At 44.3% G+C, this 14866-nt stretch overlaps 1 pseudogene; it reads right to left on the bottom strand.

Moving 5' to 3' along the window:
- Positions 1-14866, bottom strand: part of LOC130682211 (putative bifunctional UDP-N-acetylglucosamine transferase and deubiquitinase ALG13) — a 63300-nt pseudogene that overhangs the window by 16315 nt on the left and 32119 nt on the right.

Genomic DNA, 14866 nt, shown 5'->3' with positions numbered 1-14866 from the left:
CATGGAAAAAACTCAAAAGCATAATGCTGAGTTTAAGAAGCCTTCCACAAAGGGCACATACTCTATGATTATATTTACATGAAATTCTAAAGCAGGTAAAACAGGCAGAAAAAAAAGAACAGTGATTGCCTCTTAAAGGAAGTGGAGCTAGGGGTGGGGAATGACTAGAAAGGGGCACGAGGGAACTTTGTGGGATAATGGTAGTATTTTCTATCTTGACCAGGATTTAGGTTACAGAGGTGCAAGTATCTATTTGTCAAAACTCAGCAAGTGTACATTTAAGATTTGTGCATTTCATTATATGTAAACTTTACATCAGAAGAAAAAATAAATATCAAACTCTAGTTAAAGATATGTATGCTGAACTTTTTATGCAATAGAACGTTGAAGTCTACAATTTACTTTGAAATGTACCAAAAATAAGATGGATTGAAGGGAAAGATAGATACATGAAATACAGTTAAATGTTAATGATAAAATCCAGGTTGTGGATATATCAATATTTATTTTAAAATTCAACTTTCATGTATGTTTGAACATTTTCATAAAATGCTGGAATATGTATAATTAGAATTATGTGCCAACTGAGTAGATCCTGGGCAGGGGTACGTAAGTGAAAGGAAGGAGTAAGGGTTTAGATACTGGGTAAATTAGGTGGAAATGACACATTATTAACAAAACAGGAAACCAAGAAGAGTCCATGTTTTACATAGCCTGGAGAGAAGAAAAAGGGAGATAACAATGAATTTCATTATAGACAGACTGAGTTTGAAAGTAAGAAAGCCAAATGTAGCAAGTGGCTAGACACAAGTACCTGAAAATTCAGAGGCCAGGGCTAGACAGATTTAGGAACCATCTATATAAAGGTGATAATGAAGCTTTAAGGTAAAGAAAAAGGAAAGAATGGAGGTGAAGATGATCTTGGTAACTACCATAGGGGCTAGGAAGAAAAAAAAACAGAACAGAGAACCAGCTAAAAAAATCAAGATAACGTTACAGTAAAGAAAGTATAAATAAGCTACAATTTTCAACTACAAATCTCTTTTGAAAAACACTGCCAAACAGAGGTGTAAAACTAAGAATTTCCTATGGGAAACTGCTCTTTACTTTAATGGAGGAAACAACACATGGCTGAAATCCACGACAAATCAGACCCCCAATTCCTCCAAACAAAAACATTCTCCAAATTTTTGAAATTAAGTTGGAATTACATTTAGGTATGTAATCCTAAATACCAAAGATTACAACAGCTTCATACACTTACGGTAGGAATTTAAGAAATGAAGAAAAATTTGTTATCGACTCCTGCTTTTCAAGAAAAACAGTTGAAAAAGCAAAGATATCCAGTTGAGAATGTTCTTCAGGGAGAAACATCTCAGACCTAAATAACCCTCACCCAAGTCTCAAAATCTACTTACCTTGAGGCAGATCATTGCCACTTGGATCACAGGAATAAGGTGGAGGTGGAGGTGGAAGAGGTGGAGGTGGTAAATTTGAAGCCTCTCCATCCTCAAGAGGATAAAGAGAATAGGAAGGATAGGAAGGATAGGAAGGATAGGAAGGATAAGAAGGATGAGGAGGAAAAGGAGGAGGAAGAGGAGAAACAGGTGGTGGTGGTAGATAGGCAGCAGGAATAGGAGCAGAGAGGTATGGACAGGATGGTGAGGTGATCACTAAAAAAGAAACAAAAAGTAGCAATGCACAACCTTAATACCTTACAAGCAATAGCTCATTGTCTACTACTCCTCCACCCCCAATATGTCGAACAACTCTAATTCTTATGTTTTGACTTAAAATAAAATACTTGGAAGGTAAGTTGCCCATATTCTCTTAGACAAGCCAGTTAAAAACTAGAATTTATTACAGGTTAGTTTTAGTTTTGTAAATAACTTGAAATTAAGAGGAAAAAATATTGAAACTGAAGAACTTTGACTACCAAAGACTTTAAACATTAGCTAACAGGTACATAAATAAAATACCATTAAAGCACAATTTTTACTTAGCTTAATACAAAATTAAGGATGTTTTCAGACAGCTACCACTATTGGATCATTAAGAAGCTAGTAAGAGAGACTAAATTGCACAGATTACAGATGAAGTAATCCTTGAAGGTTTCTACTTGTAGCATTGGAGTAACATAAGGAACTCTAAATCATGATATTTCCATTTCTAAGCATGCACAGAATCTAAAACAGGCTAGCTGAAATATCTTATCCCTTTAACTTTCTACACCTGTTACTACATTTTAAAAACAATATTCATATAAGAGTCGGTTTCTGACAATTAAAATATAAATATGTTCAAATATGAATACATTTCTCTATGATGATAAAGGAAACAATGCAGTTCCAACCTAGTAAAAATATCCCTATATATACATAGTATGCCAGAAAATGTGTTACATTTTTGACAAAAGGTGAGTGATGGGACCTTTCAAGTTTAACTGAATCATTTTAGCTGACTTAGAAAGTCAAGTACTAAATTTTATCATTGTTACCTGCACTTTAATTTTAATCCTGAGTGTAGGGCCCCCACCGATAAGATGGCGAACCTCCTTCTTCTCCTCCGAGTCCTCGGTTCCCACTGACGCCACCTAAAGGCCAATCACCCCTTGCCCCCCTCCCACTCCCAGCACCTGGCCAATAGCCAACAGCCCCGTAGAAGTGACACCACAATCACCCCATGCCCCTTCCTATATAACCCAGCACCTTTCCCTAATAAAGCGGAATTCTCCGGTGAATTGCTGCTGTGTGTCGCTCCCTTCCTTTCATTGGTGCCGAAACCCGGGAGACGGGACACCCCAACTGGGCCCCGTCTTCCCCGACACCAGCAGCAGTTTGCCCTCGTCCTCTTTTTCCGGCGCTGGCTCCTCACACTCACCACTCCTCTCTGGCCTTTGGGTAAGTTTTCCCCCGGAGCGGGCCGCTCTTCCCCGAGCTATCAGAGCGCCATTGATCGTGATTGTCCAGCAAGGCCCTGACGCTCGTGGACGACGGGGGAATTCTCCCTGCCTTAGGCCTTCACGGCTGCAGCGGACCCTCAGGCCCCTCCTCCAACAGCCAAAAATGAGGGGACTCCTTTGCGGATGAGAATGCTCCCTTCCCCCCGCTCCTCCTTCTGTTCCTTCTGCTGAAAATTCCTAGTACTAGGTTCCTCGTGACTCCGACACTCTGCCTTCCTAGAGAAGTCTGGGTGACGAAACATACTTCCTAAGAAATTCTGACTCATATACGAGTTTCCGCAGACCACCAGGGATCATCGGGGACGCCCTTTGTCTCCTTGCCGTCTGCTCCCAGTCCGAGGGTCTCCGTTCGTCTTCCCCTGTGTGTCTCCTTCTCTGTCCTTTAGCCATGGGAGCCTCCTCGTCCCTCCCTGGAAGCTCACCTCCTGAATGCCTGCTCAAGTGTCTAGCCACCCTCTCCCTGACGCCTGATATAAAACCAAAACTTCTCCGCAAATACTGCTCCCAAGATTGGCCGACATGCCCCCTAGACAATAACAACCAATGGCCGCAGGGGGAGCTCTTGATCCTAACATCACTCGCGATCTTTTTAACTACTGCCAGCGCCTGAAAAAATGGGAGATTTCCTATACCGAAGCTTTCCGCCTCCTAGCTCAAAATCCCAGCCTCGGCACCACCTGTTCCCCGCCCCAAGTTCTCCTAGCCTGCAAGCCATCTCCCTCCCTTCCACACACTCCCAGTCCCTCCTCGATTACCTTTGACCCAGCCTACAAACTCCGCCATACAGGCTTCCCCCTTCAGCCCCTCCCCCTCCTACAACCCCTCCGCCCTCTTCCGCCCGCGGCTGCCTCCTCCCCCTCCTCTCGCACAACAGCCCCTCATCCTTCCTCCACAACCGCCAGGCTGCTGCCTCCACCCCCCTCCCCCAACAGCCCCTCTCCCCACCTCCACCACCATGTCCTCCCCCACCTCACCCCCCTTGCAGTTCAACCCTGAGCCTTTCAGCCCCCTCTAACTAATTTCCAGGAGCCTCCTCTGTCTTTGCCCCCATCACCTGTTTCTCCCCCACAGACTGAGCCAGAACCCTTCAGTTCCCCTCAGACTCGGTCCCGAGGGCCTCCCAAAATTATCGCCCCCCTCCGGGAGGTAGCAGGATCCGAAGGCATCATGCGCGTTCACGTCCCTTTCTCCTTAGGAGATTTAGCCCAACTTGAGAAACGCCTAGGTTCCTTTCCAACTGATCCCACGACATATATCAGGGAGTTTCAATGGACCCTCCAGTCATACAGCCTCACACATCATGACATTTTCATGCTCCTGACCAATACTCTCCTTCCTGAAGAGCGCAGATGAGTTTGGGACTTCGCCCAAATGCACGCCACTGAAACCCACAAGGCTGACCCCACCTATCCCCCTGGCCCCACCGCTGTCCCCGAACAAGACCAACACTGGGATTATAACACCACCGTGGGTCTCTGCTTTTGAGATATTTTTGCCTTCTCCTTAATAGCAGGTCTGAAAAAGGCAGCTCGTAAAGTAGTCAATTTTCAAAAGCTTCAAGACATAATTTAAAGGAGGGAGGAGACACCCTCCAAGTTCTTAGACAGACTCACTCAAGCCCTGTTACAGTTACCAGCCAGGACCCAGAAACGCCTGATGGAAGACATGTCCTTATGACATACTTCCTGGCTCAAAGCTACCCCGACATTAAAGCTAAACTCAAAAAGTTAGAACAGGGCCCCACTACCCCGCAGACTGAGATCCTAACAGTGGCCTTTAAAGTCTTCCATAACCAGGAGGATAAGAAAGAATGCCGTAAACAAAAGGCTGATCAGGCCAATTTCCAAATGTTGGCCCAGCTGATAAAACCACAACCTGGGGGCCCGTCTACAAACAAGCCTCCCCCCGGAGCTTGTTTCAAGTGCGGGACCATGGTCAAGGATGTGCCCCTCCCCCAGATCTCCTACCACCCCATGCCCCAGATGCCACAAAAAGGTCCACTGGGAGTCTGATTGCCCAGCCACCCGAAGGGGAGGCTGGACGAACAACCCCCATCCTAAGCCCTCCGTACTGAGGCTGGCAGAAGAAGATTGATGGGGCCCGGGGGCTTCTCGCCCGACCATTTCCATCACCAAACAGGAGCCCAGGGTTACTTTAATAGTAGACAGTCGCCCCATCTCCTTCCTCCTAGGCACAGGAGCCACCTTCTCAGTGTTGCGGGAATACCGGGGCCCTATCACGCCTGCCATTACTCCTATAGTCGGGGTAGGAGGTAAGCAGATTTTCCCATTAAACGCCCCCCCTTTTATGCACAATCGAAGACATTCCCATACCTTTCTCCCTCTCCTTCCTGGTTATGCCCCAGTGTCCCATCCCCTTACTAGGACGGGACATCCTTTCTCTCCTCCATGTTTCCATAACTATATCCACTCCCACAGCCCCCAGTACCCCCTTTCTGATGGCCCTCATAGCCGGCGACCCCCCTCTACCCAACAAAAGCTCCAGTTCCGCCCTCATACACCCTGTAAATCCCAAACTTTGGGACATTACAAGCCCCTCCATGGCTCTATGTACTCCTGCCTCTATCAAATTACATGACCCCTCTCAGTATATCTGTCAGGCCCAATACCCCCTAACCACTTCAGCCTTCATAGGCCTCCAACCCATCATTCAAGATCTTTTAAACAAAAATTACCTCAGACACACTCACTCCCCATTTAATACCCCCGTATTAGCTTAAAAAAAAAAAACGGATCTTTCGGCCTCGTCCAAGACCTTCGCCTCATAAACATGGCCATCATCCCTATCCATCCCTTAGTCCCAAATCCATACACCCTTTTCTCGCAGATCCCTGCCTCGGCCTCCCACTTCTCAGTTCTAGATCTCAAGGACGCATTTTTTTCTATCCCTCTGGACCCCTCCTCCCAAGATTTTTTCACCTTTACCTGGACGGACCCATACACAAGACATTCTGAACAACTCATTTGGACAGTTCTGCCACAAGGCTTCTGAGATAGTCCCCATATTTTTGGACAGGTCCTATCTCAGGACCTCAAACAGTTTCATCATGATCACTCTGAGTCCACCTTATTACAATACGTTGACAATCTTCTACTCTGCAGTCCCTAGTGGGAACAGTCTCAACTTGACACTACCTCCCTACTTAATCTTATAGCTTCCAGAGGTTACCGGGTATCCCCTGTCAAAGCTAAAATCTCTTCCCCTTCTGTCACTTACCTCACATTTCTTCTATCTCAACAAAGAAAGTCCATTACCTTAGACAGAAAATGGCTTCTCTCTGACCTGCCTGTTCCCAAAACCAAGAAAGAAATCCTTTCCTTTCTAGGCCTGGCTGGGTATTTTAGAGCGTGGATCCCTAACTTCTCCCTGTTAGCAAGATCCCTATACGACCTCAGCAAGGGCCCCCCTGAAGAACCATTATCCTCCTCACCCTGACACTCCTTCATTAAGCTCCGTCAAGCCCTTGTGGAAGCCCCAGCTCTCCATCTTCCTGATTTGTTGAAGCCCTTCTCATTATACATTCATGAGAGGTCCAGTCAAGCTCTAGGAGTCCTAGGCCAATATTATGGCCCATCCTTTGCCCCAGTAGCTTATCTTTCCAAGCAATTAGACCCCACAGTTCGGGGATGGGCCCCCTGCCTACAGGCATTAGCCGCTGTACAGCTCTTGCAGAAGGAAGCTCAGAAACTGACATTCGGGGTGCCCCTCACCATTCTGTCCCCACATCACCTAAAAGATCTCTTAACCTACAAAAGTTTACAGACTCTCCCTCCCTCCAGACTCCTCACCTTACTGTCCTCTTTCCTCCAAAATGCAGACATTTCTTTCCTCCCCTGCCCACCCCTGAATCCAGCCACTCTTCTTCCTCTACCCTACTCTCCTCATACTCCCTCGCATGATTGCCTGGAAGCCCTTCACAACTTCCTTCCGTGCCACTCCACGATCTCCGAAGGAGCCCTCTCACACTCTGACCTCATCTGGTTTACTGATGGGTCCTCCTTTAAACATGAGGGCACCCATTATGTAGGATACGCAGTAGTCTCCCTCGAAGACGTCATTGAGGCACGAGCCCTACCCCCCGGTACAACCAATCAACAGGCTGAACTCATTGCAGCCACAAGAGCTTGTACTCTGGCCCGGGACACGTCTCTCACACTGTACACTGACTCCAAATACGTATTCCACATTCTCTTATCTCACACGGCAGTATGGAAAGAACGAGGCCTCCTCACCACAAAAGGGAATTCCATCACTAATTCAGCCTTGATTACTAAACTACTAGAGGCTTCACAACTCCCACACCGACTGGGCATAGTCCACTGCAAATCACATCTAAAGGACGACTCCCCCATTACAAGAGGTAACAACAAAGCTGACAGAGTAGCCCAGTCAATTGCCCTATCAGAAGAAGCACCAGACAGCGATCCGTCTACCCCTACAGTTTTATCCTTATCACAAGACACCCTCTGTTCCCAGAACAGAGAGTCTCTCTTCCGCCTCTTACACAATCTGTTCCATCCTAGCCCTCAATCCTTAATCCATTTTTTACAATCCTTTTTCTCTCTCTCCTGAAGACAAAACCCTACTTGACCAAATCACCCGCAGATGCACCATTTGCCAATGCACTAACCCTAATACGCCCCTCAAGGCCCGACCCTTCCCGGCTCATCAAGCACGGGGTAACGTCCCCGCCACAGATTGGCAAATAGACTTCACTAACAAGCCCCCTGTACAGCGCACAAGATACCTACTCTTGTTAGTAGATACATTTTCAGGATGGGTCGAGGCTTTCCCCACCACTAACAAACGAGCATCCTCAGTTGCCTCTATCCTCCTCACCCAGATATTTCCTAGTTTCGGGATGCCCACTTCCCTCCAATCAGATAACGGCCCTGAGTTCACTGCCCAAATTATTCAGAACCTCTCTAAGTCACTCTCACTCCCCTAACATCTACACTGTCCTTATCGACCACAGGCTTCGGGAAAAGTAGAAAGAGCCAATAGGACTCTAAAAGACATTCTGACCAAACTATCTCTAGAACTACACCTTGACTGGGTTCGCCTACTTCCCTTAGCTCTACTCCGCATTTGGGCCCTCCCAAAGAAACCTTCCTTCTTGTCACCCTTTGAGATCATGTACGGCTGCCCAATTCTACCCCCAGGACTCCCTTCCCACAAAGGACCAATTCCTCCCAATACGACCCTTCTGTTACTCTCTCTACTCTGCACTGAATTGTGGCAATATCAAGATTGGCTCCTTCCTGATCCATCCACCTTCCAAAATCCTCCTGTCTTACAGCCCAACCAACTAGTGTTTTATAAGCCATCAGAGGATCGGCCCTCTCTCACCCCAAAATGGGAAGGTCCACACCCAGTTATTCTCTGCACCCCCTCGGCCGCCAAGCTCTTACTGCCTGATAACTCTGTCACCCCTTGGATTCATATCTCCAGGTTGAAACCAAACACCCAGGACCCACCTTCTCTAGACACTCAAGACCCACCAGTCACAATTAAGAGTCCTTCGGATACAGCCCAAGACGCTGTCTACTCTACCACGCCTCATCCCTCTGATCCCTTGACACCCCACATCTCCCGTTCACCCCCTTTGCCATCCATACCCGAATCATGACTTTTTCCTCCTTTACTCCTCTCTCGCTTTTTTTCCTCATTCCTATTGTCTTCCCTGCCACCGCAGCCTTCTTTGTATGGCGATTCAAAGTCAGAGAGACTTACACACAGCATCAAACAAAAGTTACTACCCTCATTGCCACATCAGACTGCCCTCTGAAAGGCTGCTCCGAGCCTTTATACCTCCACTTTCCTCCCTCCACCGAAGTGTTCACTAGCAGCTACCTTTATTCTCCCTACCTCTGCTTCCTCTATGACCAAAAACAAGCCTATTGCAGGTGATGGCCAGACACCTACAGTGGATTTCCCTACTGGTCTTGCACCATTCACTACATGAGTAACTCCCAGTACCCACAGTATTACTGCTCCAACCGTTTCATGAGATACCCCAACGGCTCATTCTCCTTATCAATCCCAGATCCCTGGAACTCTCAATGGGCCACCAGAGTCACAGCCAGAGTTTACTATGGGGGGGTCCTCGACTCCCCACGGTACCCTTCATATCTCTCGAGAGTACATTCCCTCTCATTCCCAGATCTCTCAAGTTGCATCCGACATCGGACATTCCGAAAAAGTTATTGTCCAAACTCTTGATGGGACCTCTTTATCTTCTTACCCCCACTCCTACTCTTGGTTACAGCTCATCCAAGACACCACCATCTTTCTCAACCACACCCTCAACACCGCCAATTGTTTCATGTGTGCATCACTACAGCGCCCACTGCTGGCCGCCGTGCCCCTTAATATTTCCAACTACTCCTTCCATGCAGAAGGACAACCCTTCCGTCCCCTGGCAGACATACCCCTATGGGAACCAGAATACACAGATCATCTCACCATCCACTACTGTGTAGGCCCAACCCCTTCCCCCTCCAGTGCACTTCACTGTCTATCTACACCCCTACCTCTGGCTTTAAGACTTTTATGCAACCAGGTCACTTCTTTTGGTGCAATGGCAGTCTTTTTAACTCACTGCCTCCCAACTCCAATATACCCTGCATTCTCGTCACCCTAATCCCACAGCTTACACTTTACAGCATGGCAGAATTAATTGAGCTCCAACCTCCCTTGCCCTCACACACAAAAAGGGCTGCTTTCCTTCCCATCATGGTCGGTATCTCTTTGACCACCTCAGCCATAGGGGCAGAGATTTTGGGAGGGGCCTTGGGTCACTCTCTATGGGCAATTAAAGATCTCAATGCCAAACTTGAGGGAGCCCTGACATCCACTGCCGATTCCCTGGCCTCTCTCCAAAGACAGGTCACTTCGCTAGCTAAGGTCACCGTTCAAAACCGGCAGGCCTTAGATCTGCTTACAGCCAAGATCTTGGGTGTACCTGTGTCTTCCTTCGGGAAGAGTGCTGCTATTACATCAACGAATCCGGCATTGTAGAAACTGACATGACCAGACTCACCGACCTTGCCTCCAGCCTCCACCCTGCTTCCAATTCCAACCCATTCTCTTCAATACTAACAAACCCCCTCCTTACCTGGCTCTGGCCCATTGCAGGCCCTATAATAATCATTCTCCTCGCCTGTCTCTTCTTGCCTTGTAAAGTTTATCAAATCCCAAGTTGGTAAAATCTCTAATCAAACTTTCAACCAGCTTTCACTCAGGAACTACCAGCTTCTGGCCACAGAAGATCCCTCACCCTCACGTGACCTCCTCACCACACGCTGAGATGGACCCCTCTCTCCGCTGGAAACTGTTCCTGGAAACAATGGCCGCAGACGCCTGGCTTCTGGCACCCGTATCCTCCTGGCACCATTGGAATCAACAAGTCCTCGACCTCTGGTTACAGGGAACCTTCACTGATTTCCAACCTGAAGACGTCCACATCTACTCGTCCTTACTGTGGGGAGTCCTATCAACCCTTTCCTCCCGGTCCTCAAGCCCTCACTCCCTTCTCCGCACCCGTTCAGCAGGAAGCAGAGAGAAAGCAACGTCCACAACCCCATGGAGGAGAAAGGGGGGAATGAAGGGCCCCCACCCATAAGATGGTGAACCTCCTGCTTCTCTTCCTGGTCCTCGGTTCCCACCGGCGCCACCTGAACCCCAATCACCCCTCGCCCCCCTAATCCCAGCACCTAGCCAATAGCCACCAGCCCCGTAGAAGTGACACCTCAGTCACCCCATGCCCCTTCCTATATAACCCAGCACCTTTCCCTAATAAAGCGGAATTCTCCGGTGAATTGCTGCTGTGTCGCTCCTTTCCTTTCACTGAGAAGTATAGAAAATTTAGTCTTGTTCTTCAATAAAGGTTTAAATTCAGTTTTAGAACACTTAGTTCAACTAACAGTCCACACAAGCTGAATTTGTTATCCTAGTAATTTAATGAGAAATAAGGCCAAGTATTAGAAGTAAACCACACTGTTTTCATTCACTGACATAAATAATAGTAACGCACTTATCTACACTCTTTATACAGTTACAGGCTAATAGTAATAGGAAATTAGTGTCTTAGGGTAATATAAACTTGATAAAAAGCTCTTTAGGGGTAATCAAACTTCTTTTTTGGTTGTGGTGTTATACAACTCTATGCAGTGCCAAAACTTAAACAACTGGGCACCAAAAGACAAATTTTATTGTTTCTAAGTTGAACTTTAAAAACTTGCTCAACTGCTTTGGAGTTTTGTTTTGCATATAGAAATATCCACTTGTACAGTTTTAGAAAAGGAATCTAATTTTTAGAACATCTCAAATGCTTTGAAGACCTCATGGATTTGTTTACTCTTATTCCTCTTAAACTAGCACTCAAATCACACCATTTTAAAAAAGCAAATGGAGTAAATTCACTCAGCTGAAGACAGAATGTGGTGATGACCACTAAATAAAAACCAAGTATTAGACACAGACGTAGCTAAGTAAGTTCTCATGGGCCTGAGAGGATCAAGGGCAGAAGAGATATGGAGGTTAACTTTATCTGAAATCACCGTACTTCTAAGTACATAATGTAATAAACCCCCTAAGAAAAAGCTTTCATAATTTCTAGCTACTCTCTAGAGATACATGAGCATTCTCATGCACAGTTTTAATAGGGCTCTATAGGCTTAAAGGGTATATAATTCAAGAGGTAACTCCAGGACAATGGAACTTTTCTAAAGTATTAGTGGAAACCAATGTAATGTCCTAAAAATGCTTATTCTCCCTTGTCTTTGTAGGTGCAGTGTGCTTCAGGACATTTCAGGGGAGAATATGAATATTCATAGTAAGATTCGGCTTCTTACAGATCAGGCCTGGACCTAGGTGTAGTGAGGTGCAAAACTGAAGGGGCCACCAAGTTAACACTCAAAATAACCCATGGCAAGTAAAATATAAAAATTCTAAATTAAGACAGGATCCAAGCCTACACCTGCATGACCCCCAAGAATGAATGTCTCATTCAACTCACCCTAAGCCTGGCACACAGATTTTATATTTAAAGTTTCAATACTTTATCATGGATATTTTCTGCATTAACCTATAATTTTAAAATAGTGCATTAAAGTACTATCTTGATTATTGTGGGTTTTCGGCACTTCCTTAAATCTTGCATCCAAGGCAAATGAGTCCCTAGTCGCAGCTCTGACAAGCACCTTCGAAGTTACCAAAACTCAGTTGACAGCATTTAATGCTTATGAGGAGACTCATGTTAAATGCAATCATAGCATCTAGTAAGTAAGAAGTGGCTTAAAACAGGATGAAATGGGGTGCCAGAGAAACACGTGAATAACACAATGCGAAATATGATTTGTTTCATCTAGACGACTGATGGGAATGATAAATAAAAACTAAAAAGCAGCCATGAACTAGTAGACTTACAGCTGAGGTCCCTAAGTGACTCAAAAAACAGAAAGTAAAATAAATGAAGGCAGTATACATTTTTAGAAATATCTACATAGAACACAATTTGGCATTTAAAGAGTAAGCGTTCGATGACTGTAAGTGAGGCATTACAATGTTTAATTCAGCTGTTACTTCATTATTTTTAAGCTCATGCATCTGCTAGAAACAGAGCGGTTTTTCCTTACAATTAGCACAAAGTAGTAAAACAGGGTCTACATTAACATTTTCAGTGAAAATTTTCTACGGTAATTAACATATGCTGCATGGTTTTGTTCTGGCACTGTGCTAAACAGTTAATTTTTAAGTTCTACATCAAAGAAAACACCTCAAATGAATTATTTTAAAGCAGACACTATGAAGGTCAAGTAAAACTTTGCCAGCCATTCAAGAAAAATTCCATGTGCCCCATCCCAATCATAACCCTCCCTTTCCCACCATAATTAACTGGTATCCTTTCATAATATCATTTCCTTATGGTCTTAAGGGTTTTGTTACCCAAATACGTATCCCTAGATATTTTTTTAGGTTTACATCTTGAATCTCTTTTAAGTCTGTTGGTCCTTTCTCCACCTCTGTCATTTCCTTTCAGGTTTTTTTTTTGAAGAATCTGGGCCCTTGGACCTGTTAAATTTCCCAGTCTGGATTTTGCTGATCACATACGCTTGGTGCATTTCAACATGTTCTTCCACATTTCCTGCAATTAGGCAGTTGGATCCAGGAGGCTGGATCAGACTAGGATTAATTCCCTTGGCGCTTCTGTAAGTAACATGTGACTGCCTCTGCAATCTCAGCAGCTATTTCTGCTTAATACCCATCCATTCAGTAAGGACTGCAAAATGATTATGTTCTGCCCCTTTTATTCACTGATCATATATATATATATGCATGTATATTAGTATTCTAACTATACACACACACACACACACACATACACACATTTGCCCTCAACTACTATTTGGTTACACATTGGTTCAGTTCATATAAGGCAAGCAGTATAAATGCTTCTTTCACTTAATTTTGCAGTGTTCAAGAAAATGAACTGGTTTCCTATCATCCTCTTAAGGTAACAAATTTAAAAACATTAAGAACTCTAAAATTTAACACATTTTATGCATTCTAATCTACTGTAATTATCATTGCTGAGGCTTAAATTATTACATTTTTGGCCAGTGGGAACCTGTTCAAGACAGCTCCTAAGTTCTTTTGACATGAGTCTAGTAACTCTTCCTAGCTATCTGCCATGACAAAATGATCCAGGCTCATCTTGAACATGTCCTGCAGCCATTTCTCCACAAAGCCCCCACCTTTTTTTAAGTGAGGAATAGTATTTCAAAACTACAAATTGAGTGCTAAGGTTATTCATCATTTCTAGGCCTTTTCTGTGGACAAAGCTAAGAAAAATACACATATATTTAAAGATAAAATACCTTAAGTTTATATCGATACTTTCAAATTTAGGACCACAGAAGCTTTTACTCAGCCTCTTTATCACATCTGTATTACCTTTCTTCCATATTGAGACTCCTGGTTTGCTAGGACATGAGGGGATAAAATTAGAATATCCCATACTCACTCTTGTTTTAGCCAAGATTCGTTTCAAAACAATCTGAGTGAACTTGATATGATTCATGAAAGCATTAAAAAATGCTTACCACATGGTCTCTCAACTCTCCCATTTTTAAAAATAGCTATGCTGTATCTACAATGTCTAAGTATAAGGCTGTTGCTATTACACAGTAAATTCTCAACCTCTAACCTGTTTGTATTAATTCTTCCAGTAATTATGTATTTAATACCATCAGATCTTATGCTGATGTTTCTAATTGTTTTAGTAGTCTTAAAGTCAAAGCTCATTCTCTAGTACACTGATGTCCATTCAATACAACTTTCTGTGATGGGAGAAATAACACTTCTGGGCTGTCCAATATAGTTGCCTCTATCTCTATGTGACTTTGAGCAGTTGACATGTGGCTGCTCACTAAGCAACTGAAAGCTTATTCAACTATAATTAACTGAAATTTAAATTGTCACATGTGGCTAGTGATTACCCTGCTTGATGGCATGGCTTTAGTAGATTCTTCAGGAAGGGCTCATGCAACTAAGATCCTCTCAATTCTTACATCTGCCTTTAGGCTTGATAATCAGTTTAATTAGATATAAAATCTTTGGTTTACATTCTTATTTATTATCTCAAATGTTACTCCATTTTCTTCTGGCAGAAGCTATCAAGTTTGATGAATAGCATTTCATTTTTTTATGTCCCATAGGCTCTTTCATCTAGATTACAAAAGGACTTTTTCTTTAAAGTCCAGACATTTTACTAGAATGTTCTGCAGTTGCTTGCTCTGGGTCAATATTCTCAGGTAAGCAGAGTGCTATTTCAGTACACAGTTTTAAAGCTTTTTCAATTTCATAAAAGTTTTCTGAATT

The sequence above is a fragment of the Manis pentadactyla genome, chromosome Y (assembly GCF_030020395.1).
Source record: "Manis pentadactyla isolate mManPen7 chromosome Y, mManPen7.hap1, whole genome shotgun sequence".
NCBI lineage: Eukaryota > Metazoa > Chordata > Mammalia > Pholidota > Manidae > Manis > Manis pentadactyla.
This window is presented reverse-complemented; position numbering and strand designations above follow the sequence as displayed.